The sequence below is a fragment of the Chiloscyllium plagiosum genome, unplaced genomic scaffold (assembly GCF_037043375.1).
Source record: "Chiloscyllium plagiosum isolate Xiang-an unplaced genomic scaffold, Cpla_swu_hap1 HiC_scaffold_12, whole genome shotgun sequence".
Lineage (NCBI taxonomy): Eukaryota > Metazoa > Chordata > Chondrichthyes > Orectolobiformes > Hemiscylliidae > Chiloscyllium > Chiloscyllium plagiosum.
Window position 1 is genome coordinate 79,852,450 of NW_028270150.1, and position 10,978 is coordinate 79,863,427.

A 10,978-nucleotide genomic window follows, 5' to 3' on the forward strand; every position below is an offset into this window, starting at 1 on the left:
TAGGGTTGGGGAATCAAGGACGAGAGGGCATCAGTTTAAGGTTAGAGGGAAAAGAATTAAAGGGAACCTGAGGGGCAATGTTTTTACACAGAGGATAGTACACTTATGGAATGAGCTGCCAGTGGAAGCGGTTGAGGTGTGTATATTAACAACATTTAAAAGGCATCTGGACAAATACATGGATAGGGAAGGATAAGAAGGATATGGGCCAAGCTCAGGGAAATGGGGTTAGTTGGCAGACATTTTGGTCAGCTTGGACCAGTTTGGGCCAAAGGGCCTGTTTCCGTGCTGTAGGAGTCTATGACTCTAAGTGAGTACTAGAGTTGTTAGTGGTGATGTAGGTTCAGGAGAAGTGGGAGGAGGCTGCCAGTGAATAATTGTGAAATGCGAGGGTAGAAAGGGTTAGTAGTTGTTGAGGAAGGGGTAGGAGACACTCTTTGAGTGGACCCGATGCACATGGTGCTGAAGGTTGTAGCCAATGACACAAACTGAGATGTATGTGGTGCTGATGTTAGTGTGAGCAATGGCTCTCTGAGTGTGAGGAAACTGAGAAAAGATGGTGGCACTTCTGTTGTACAGATTTTCATGGATATTCTTGTAGCACTGCTGGCTGCCTTTTTTGACAATGCTGCTGGACCCAAGCAGGATGTGTCTGGTTGGGTGAACTCCTGTTGCAAATGGGAAATGGACTAACTTCCTCCCTGTCCAAGAGTATCTCCCAAAGCTTTTGCCATGAAGCAGGTAGGTAGTTTTTTTGTTCTTCAATTTCATCTTGCCAGGCTTTAGTGTGAGGGGATGTTCCTTGCTTTCAGCATCAGGCATTGTGTCAAGAGCCGAGGAAAACTGGAAGATTCCAGTTGCGGCAAGAATTGACCTCTCACCCATCGTATGATTCATTAAAAACATGCCCAAGCACTGGCATGCATTAATAATAAGGTGCACTTATTGTGCAGGATAACTCCACTCCTGCCATTTCAGATATGACACCTGTTATGGACCAGCCCAGACCCCCTCAAAACATTTAAAGAAAGTAACTCAGACCCTAACTTTGCTAGTTGTTTTAAGCAGGTGTAACACCAATATTCCAGGAGGGATGCAGCTAGTCAAACCACTTAGTTTTAAACAAAACAGAATTTATTCACAAGATTACCAAATGAAACGTGATCAAAAAAGAACCGAATACAGAATAGTTTAACCTATCCAAAAACCCAATAGATTCTCCCAACTTAATGATGCTGTTCCCAATACTTGCAACAATCCCCATAAACACCCCGTGGCACAAAAGCTAAAAATCAAACACAGGCTCTTACAGAAGTGATCTCTGAGAGAGAGAGAAAATCAGCCTGGACCTGCTTCTTTGGGTCTAGCAGCTTTTTACAAGTGCCCGTCTATCACTGACCCCTCTGACCTTCCACATTCTCCCTCACCTTCATCCACCCATCACTTTCCCCACTACCTCCCCCCAACCCCACCCCCCTCCCATTAATCTCTCAGCCCCGACCAACAAGCCTCATTCATGATGTAGGGCTTATGCCCAAAATGTTGATTTTCCTGCTGCTCGGATGCTGCCTGACCTGCTGTGCTTTTCCAGCACCACACTCTCGACTCTGATCTCCAGCATCTGTAGTCCTCACTTTTTACTACTTTCAGGGATGAGCCACCCCAAAACTAAACCAGAGAAAAGCTGAGCTGAGAGAACTGGCCACTCCGCTTTCATTGTACAAGTGTTTTGCCTGAGGCAGTATCTGTTAGCTATAATCAAATTGACTCTAAAACTCTTCAACCCCAGACTTTTCAGAACCTGTGCTTTCACGACCTCCTGAGAAAAAAAACAAGGACAATGTAACATTGTTAAAGGAGCAGCATCATCGCCACAAACTATCAAACTTATTCAAATTTGAAATGGAAAAATCCCAGCCTTTGATGGATTGAGAGGATGTTGAAGGGGTTAAACTGCCTGTGCCATCCATTCATTCCCTTCTCTCTCAGTGAACTACATTGGCTCCTATTGAATAATACCATGATTTTTAAAATCCCCATTATTGTTTTCAAATTCGTTCATGGCCCTGTCCATCTTTCTCTCCTCCAACATTCGGAGATATTTGTTTTCCTATACATTAGACCATTTGAACATTACCAATTTTAGCTTAGGTTAGATTAGACTCCATACAGTGTGGAAACAGGCCCTTCGGCCCAACAAGTCCATACTGACCCTCCGAGGAGCAACCCACCCAGACCCATTCCCCTATATTTACCCCTGACGAATGCACCTAACGCAATGGGCAATTTAGCATGGTCAATTCACCTGACCTGCACATCTTTGGACTGTGGGAGGAAACCGGAGCACCCGGAGGAAACCCACGCAGACACGGGGAGAATGTGCAAACTCCACACAGGCAGTTGCCTGAGGTGGGAATTGAACCCGGGTCTCTGGCGCTGTGAGGCAGCAGTGCTAACCACTGAGTCACCGTGCTGCCCCAATTTTAATTACTCCTCTATAGATAGTTCTGACTTCATCTGCCAAAGCCCTGAGCTCTGGAAATTCCACCCTCTGGCTTTCTGCCTCCTTGCTTCATTTTATTTCTTTAAATATTCCTTAAAACCTCACTCTGATAAAACAATTTGCACTGAAGTCTCCTTTGTATGATTTGATGTCAGATTTTGCTTTATAACACCACCCCTGTCTTAACACACGTTACTATATTAAAGGAGATACAGATCTAGAAAAGTTGTTTCTCCTGTTATGGTCTTTTAGGTCTTGCCCTGTGGCATGCTTGAAACTCATTGAACTTAAAAAGAACTGCAAGAATTAGTTATACATTTCATTGGTAGATGCTTGTCAAAATTCAGGTTGAGCATTGTTAACCCCACGTTAAAGCAGACCGACCTTAGTTACAAATAATAAAGATGAAATGAGGAGTCATTTATTCACAGTCAGCACGTTCGTTTACATCGAGTTAAATGTTATATCTCAGTCATTATTGTGAGTTTGCTGCAATGGAAATAAGCTGATAAATAGGATAATTTCTCCTGAGCTGTCTTAATTTACAAGTTTTGTCTTTATCAAGGCTTTACTGAGCTTACTCTAAGAGAAGCTTCCTTCTGACAGTCAGTTGGAAAAGCCTTTTTATGCATAAATTTATGATCTCATTACAAATAGTGCACCAAGGAAATCTTCAGCCTTCTGGTTTTAATGTGAGAAGAAGACAAATCTTTCAGAAAAATGAATCTTCTCCAGTAAGGCATCAATTCTTGCGAGAGCAGTATGCGTCCAGTTCTGATACATCAATACATTTTACATAAGTTATTCATGCTCTGCTAGTATTCATCTTGTAGTTCTACATCTATTTGATTTTTAAACCATTGCATTAGACTTTTCATATATACTAGATGTGTTCTCAATTCATTTGGAATTGAGCTGTGAAATAGCACTATTATTCAGACAGCACAAAAATGGGAAACAGAATAAAAGATGCTCAATTATAGAGCAGTAATAGCTGAATGTTGCATAAAACAGTTCGGTGACAGTTAGTTATCATTTTCATACTGATGTCAGCAGAAGTAACGGCTTAAATAAAACATCGAAAAGGCAAGTTAACAAACAGCCTGACTTATAATGAAAGCAATAGTGTGGGGCTGGAGATCTGGAATAAAAACAAAGTGCTGGAGAAACTCAGCAGGTCTGGCAGCATCTGTGCAGAGGGAAACAGATATGCACAACAACTTGTTCAGAATTTACAACGTGTTCTACCAACTTATAAACTGCAATCTGTCTGTCACTGAATTTGCAACTTACTTTGATACATTACTATAATGTACTGAGATTCAGTGAAAAGTGCTGTTTTGCATGCTATCCAGACAAATCATACCTTACATAAGTACATCAGGGTAATAGAACAGAATGTAGAGTATAGTGTTACAGCTTGAGAGAAGGTTCCTTCCATGTGTTAGTAAAAATCACCAGGTCATCTATGTATACGATACAGTTAGGTAGTCCAGCAATTACCTCATTGGTTAGTCTCTGGAATGTGGCTGGTGCATTTTTCATACCAAATGGCATTACTTTAAACTAATATAGTCCATTCAGCATTGCAAAAGCCAAAATTGCCTTCACTTTTTCTGCCAGTATCCTCTAAACAAGTCCAACTTAGAAATATAAATTGCCTTTTCAACATTGTCTTCCAAACAGAGAATTGTATATGCATCAGTCTTTGTAACTGCATTGACTTTGCAATAGTCCACACGTAACTGTTGGGTACCATCTGGTTTTGGCAACATTACTTTGGGTGAGCTCCAGCCAATGTAACTCACTTCAATTATGCTATCTTGGAGAATGCGTTCAATCTCCTTTTGAACCTGTGCCAACGTTAGAGGATTATGCCTATAAGGATGTTGTTTAATTGGAACAGCATCTCCTATATCTACATCATGCATATTGCAGGTTTGTACTTCCCAGCTTACTTCCACATGTCTCCCCATGTGATAATAATAACTCTTTCAGGTCATTTCGATTTTTCTCTGGAAGGAATTCAATTTATATCAAATTTTTGACAACTTCCTCATTGTTCAATTTAATTTGAGGAATGTCCAATTCAGAATCCTCTGAACTTGGTTCTTCCCTCTGTGCTGTAATCAATACCACCTTCTCTTGCTTTCCTTCTCTTTCAAAATACCCTTTGAGCACATTCACACAACACACTCTGTAAGATTTCTTTCTGTTTGGAGTTCTTATCAAATAGATTACCTCACTCAATTTCCTTTTGACTTAATAAGTTCCACTAAACCTTGCTTTCAAAGGTTCGCCTATCACTGGAAATAACACTAGCACCTTATTTCAGATAGCAAAATTGTGAGTTTTTGATTTCTTGTCTGCTTCCTATTTCATTGTATGCTGTGATACTTCTAAATGCTGTCCAGCCAGCCAACTCCCCTGCTCTGTTTAATCATTCCTGAAAGTTTGATACATAGTCCAAATATGTGGTCTCTGAATTCTGACTTACCAATTTTTCCTTAATCAATTCTAGTGGTCCTCTCACTTCATACCCAAAAACTAATTCAAATGGACTGAATTTGGTCAATTCATTTGGTGCATCTCTGATCGCGGAAAGCACAAACGGAATTCCCGTATCCCAATCATCTGGATAGTCTTGACTATAAGCCCCTCAACATGGTCTTTAATGTCTGATGCCACCTTTCTAGCACTCCCTGCAATTCTGGATGGTACGCAGTAGATTTGAATTATCTTATTCCCAAACTGTCCATAACTTCCTTGAATAGTTTCAAGATGAAGTTTGACCCTTGATCAGATTGTAACTCTGTGGTAGCTCGTATCTAGTGAAAATTTGAGTAATTCCTCTATAATCCTTTGAGCTGTGATATTGGGTAATGGGACGATCCCTGGAAACCTCGTCAATACATCCATTATTGTTAACAAATACCGATTCCCACTGTTTGTTTTAGGTAGGTGTCCAATGCAATCGATTAAGACTCTTGCAAAAGGTTCCTCAAATACAGGATTAGGTATTACTGGTGCGGGTTTTATTACTGCCTGTGGTTTTCCAATTAACTGACATGTATGACAAGTCTGGCAAAATTCAACTACATCCTAGTGCAGTCCAGGCCTGTAAAAATGTTTTTGTATTTTAGCCTGTGTTTCCTTCACTCCTAAATGACCCCCAAATGGAAGCTCATGTGTCACTCGCAATACTTCCTTTCTATACCCCACTGGCAATACCATTTGATGAACTTCTGCCCACTTTTCATCTGCCTGAATATGTGATGGTCTCCATTTCCTCACAAAAATATCATTTTTAAGATAATAACATTCAGGGATACATTTAGATACCTTTTTCTGTTTATGCCTTTTGATACAAATGCTTTAAATTTTCATCTTTCTTCTGTAACTCTGAGCTAAAGATGTCTGCATTGTCATTTATTTGCTCCTGGTTGTCTCAACCATTTGTTCAAACAGGGTCTCGGCTAATTCCACTTCATCTTTCTTATCTGTACTCTTTGATCGTTCCTGTTTCAACTGGTGACTTTGTGACCTCATTACCACACAATCCAGAAAAATCCCAGTATATGTGTCCTGCAATAGTTCAGTTGTCTGAGTTTTCACTGGCTTTTCAACCACAGTAGGCAGCACTCCTATCGGTGAATCAGCCATATCATTTGCAAGGACAAATTATGTTCCTGGAGCTGTTAGTTTGTCTAGTACTCTTACCACGAGTTCTCCACACTTCACTGGACACTGTAACCTCACTTTAAATAATTGAGTGCTTTTTGTCTCACCATGAATTCCTGTTACTAATACCTTTACTGGGCAATAGTCCTTCAGAGGTACATATTTCCTTATCTTTCAACATCACAGATTGAGAGGATCTAGTGTCTCTAAATATTGTAACCTCTTTACCTGCTGCTCCTGGCTTCTGCAAGTAAGCTTTACCTTCACAGGCAAATGGTTTAAGAAGATCTGGCACTTCCTCCTTAACCAACCTCTGATCATGTTATACATTGTGGTGCAGCTTTCTAGCCTCCACTGTGCTTTCTGTTACCACTCCAACAAAATTCACTGGCTTATCCTGTTTCCCTACATCCTTTTTTGAGTGTTTGTGTCCTGTGTGCATCAGTGAGAGTGCTGCTGCTGCATTTACTTTAAAGGTTGAGAATATAAAGCTTTATTCCTTGTTTTAATTTAAACCTATGAGACAGCCTGTTTTGTTTTATTCACTTGTGGGTATTGCTGGCTGGCCAGCATTTTTCTTTTATCACCCGTCCCCATGCCCTTGTCTTGTGTCTTCTCTAATTAAAAAAAAAACACAGCAGTGAATGGGGTAAAAGTCTTGTTGTTCTGATCAGTTAAGAGCTGTGAAAAGGAGGATTAACATGTTCAAGCACTGGTCAGCTCTGACTGACTTCCCAATCCAATATCACTTCATGAAATCAAAGCCCCAAACAGAGACTAAGGAGATAGGAAATCTGATTGGTGAGGATCTGACCAGACCTTGTACAGCACAGAGAGGCTTGGGGAGGTGGGTGGGTGGGCACCATGGGCACGCAGGAGGAACCGAATGTGAGGGTGGGTGCGAGCTTTGACTAGACAATAGACAATAGGTGCAGGAGTAGTCCATTCTGCTCTTCGAGCCAGCACCACCAGTCATTATGATCTTGGCTGATCATCCTCAATCAGTATTCTGTTCCTGCCTTATACCCATAACCCTTGATTCCACTATCCTTAAGAGCTCCATCCAACTCTTTCTTGAAAGTATCCAGAGACTTGGCCTCCACAGCCTTCTGGGGCAGAGCATTCCATACACCCACCACTCTCTGGGTGAAGAAGTTTCTCCTCAACTCTGTTCTAAGTGGCCTACCCCTTATTTTTAAACTGTCCTCTGGTTCGGGACTCACCCATCAGTGGAAACATACTTCCTGCCTCCAGAGTGTCCAATCCTTTAATAATCTTATACGTCTCAATCAGATCCCCTCTTAGCCTTCTAAACTCAAGCGTATACAAGCCCAATCTTTCAGCATAAGATAGTCCCGCCATTCCGGGAATTGACCTCATGAACCTATGCTGCACTTCCTCAATAGCCAGAATGTCTTTCCTCAAATTTGGAGACCAAAACTGCGCACAGTATTCCAGGTGTGGTCTCACCAGGGCCCTGTACAGCTGCAGAAGAACCTCTTTGCTTCTATACTTAATTCGGAATAGGAGAGGGTGGTACCCTGTGGCCTTTTTGTTTGCTTAGCAGTTTTGCTTGAAGGCAACAAGGCATCATTAATGAAAAGGAGCTTCATGGAAATCTAGCCTACATTCCCTTGAGGATTGCCATGGGCTTGTGAAGATATTGACCAATTTGGAACATCATCTGTGGTAAATAGCCTCAGAGATCTTCATTCACAGACTGAGGGAAAATGCTGGCTAGCCCATTACAATTCATCATGTCTAGTATCCCAGTGAGTCCTACTGTTTCCTGGACTTCCACCTCCACTACCCCATATTTCCCACTTTCTGCTGAAACATTTATGTTCTTAGCTTTTACTAGTTTGTAAGCACGCAGAGAGGTACTTGTTTGAAGCCAAATTTCCTTGTCCGAATCTGGTTTGAAGTATTGTTATAGATGTACATCCCCATTACCCACAGCCACCACCAATGTTCACAAATTATATGCCTACAATATCTTGGTTACTCCTTTCATGGTTTTTTAAAAAAATGCTCTATTTTCTCTTAACTCAGTCTCTTCATGACAGATCTGTTCCTTAGCATTTTTTTTTTAAATGCTTCCAAAGCTTGACTTGTCTCCCTTGTGTCCAAGTAGTAGGAAACACTTAGTGTAGCTTGATCAGAGACTACTATGATTTAAGTGTGACTCTTTCTAACTGACTTGCTCATCTCTCTCAGCACTTCAGTTCCCTCACTGACTGATGCTTCACAGTAAATGAATAGTAGGACTTTGAAAGTTAATGCTTTAAAAGTGTCAAGCGCAACAAGAAAATGATTTAATGTAGAAATCAGCATAAAAAACCAACAATGCTGTGATTAACTCCACGGCCAGAAATTGTACAAATGTGGCTTGCCGTAGTCATCTGACCTCTGTATAACTTGCTTTCACTTTAGAAATAGCAGCCATTAAAATAGGTGACATAAAACATTGGGTGGAATTTTCCCAGGCATTGAATGACTTGAGCATTGGCAAGTCAGTCGGAAAAATCACGAGAGATACTTCTCAACATTGAGATCAAAGAAGTTCCATTTTTCAACCGAATGTTGAACGGCGAGATGGGTTAGGGTTCGTGAGGGGCAAGAGATCTACTTGCATGCATAAGCATCGCATTGTTTGTTCACCTCGCCTCATTTATGGGCACTTCCCCATCCTCCCAAGTTGCAAATTGCTAAGAGATGGTAACAAATTCTCAAATGAGAGTGAGAGCAGTTACCTAACAACTGCAGATCACTACTGGTTCCATCTTGGACAGTAGTCGCCAATATCTCAAAGCACATTCCATGGAACAAATTATATGCACACTTTCCATTCATTGAGGTTATGATCTGATGAGTCCAATCTTATGACCTTCTCATGGCACACCTCCAATTCACTGGCAAGGTGGTTTTGCACTTCTCCTATGAGCATACTGGCATCTTTCATTACTGCTATAAGGACGTTTTGGGTGCAGGGACTGGCCCCCATCACATGGATTGGGCTGTGTCTGAGGCCATCTCACTTACTCTCTTGGTGTTCACTTTGGGCCTGCTGAAATGCTCATTGCTGGCTTGTTGTGCCTGGCCTTTCTGCACTCTGCCTCTCAGCCAGTGTTCAAGTTCTCACAGTATGTCTTGATTCTGATTTTAGTGCAGATACAAATTTGTCCTGGTTGTCAGCAGTGATCAACGCAGGGGGTGAAAATGCTTCTCTTGAGTAGGGTGACTTCAAATCTCTCACCTGCACCATGTGTCACTCAGCAATACGTTGCGTATGCTTCGACTAATTGGCCCTGTCTCAAAGTCTAAAGGGAGTAGCCCTTCGTCAAGTCAAGGGAGATACCCTTCAATCAGAGAGCCCTGGTGCAGCCTCCAATATCAGTACAGGAGCTTAGGCACAGTCAGTCGGGCACTTATCATGGCTGAAAATGTGTTGCTGGAAAAGCGCAGCAGGTCAGGCAGCATCCAGGGAACAGGAGGATCGACATTTCGGGCATAAGCCCTTCTTCAGGAATGAGGAAAGTTTGTCCAGCAGGCTAAGATAAAAGGTAGGGAGGAGGGACTTGGGGGAGGGGCGTCGGAAATGCGATAGGTGGAAAGAGGTCAAGGTGAGGGTGATAGGTCAGACTGGGGTGGGGGCGGAGAGGTCAGGAAGAAGATTGCAGGTTAGGAAGGCGGTGCTGAGTTCGATGGATTTGACTGAGACAAGGTGGGGGGAGGGGAAATGAGGAAACTGGTGAAATCCGAGTTCATCCCTTGTGGTTGGAGGGTTCCTAGGCGGAAGATGAGGCGCTCTTCTTCCAACCGTCGTGTTGTTGTGGTCTGGCGATGGAGGAGTTCAAAGACCTGCATTTCCTTGGTGGGGTGGGAGGGGGAGTTGAAGTGTTGAGCCACAGGTGGTTGGGTTGGTTGGTCCGGGTGTCCCAGAGGTGTTCTCTGAAATGCTCCGCAAGTAGGCGGCCTGTCTCCCCAATATAGAGGAGGCCGCATCGGGTGCAGAGGATGCAATAGATGATGTGTGTGGAGGTGCAGGTGAATCTGTGGCGGATATGGAAGTTTCCTTTGGGGCCTTGGAGGGAGGTGAGGGGGGAGGTGTGGGCGCAAGTCTTGCACCTCCTGCGGTTGCAGGGGAAGGTGCCGGGAGTGGAGGTTGGGTTGGTGGGGGGTGTGGATCTGACGAGGGAGTCACGGAGGGAGTGGTCTTTATGGAATGCTGATAGGGGAGGGGAGGGAAATATATCCTTGGTGGTGGGGTCCGTTTGGAGGTAGCGGAAATGACGGCGGATGATGCGCAGTACATGGAGATTGGTGGAGTGGTAGGTGAGGACCAGTGGGGTTCTGTCCTGGTGGCGGTTGGAGGGGCAGGGCTCAAGGGCGGAGCAGCGGGAAGTGGAAGAGATGTGGTGGAGGGCATCGTCGACCACGTCGGGGGGGAAATTGCGGTCCTTGAAGAAGGAGGCCATCTGGGTTGTACGTTTTTGGAACTGGTCCTCCTGGGAGCAGATGCGGCGGAGTCGAAGGAATTGGGAGAATTGGATGACGTTTTTACAGGGGGCAGGATGGGAGGAGGTGTAGTCCAGGTAGCTGTGGGAGTCAGTCAGTTTGTAGTAGATGTCCGTGTTGATTCGGTCGCCTGAGATAGAAATAGAAAGGTCGAGGAAGGGGAGGGAGGAATCTGAGACTGTCCAGGTGAATTTGAGGTCGGGGTGGAAGGTGTTGGTGAAGTGGATGAACTGTTCAACCTCCTCGTGGGAGCACGAGGCGGCGCCGATACAGTCA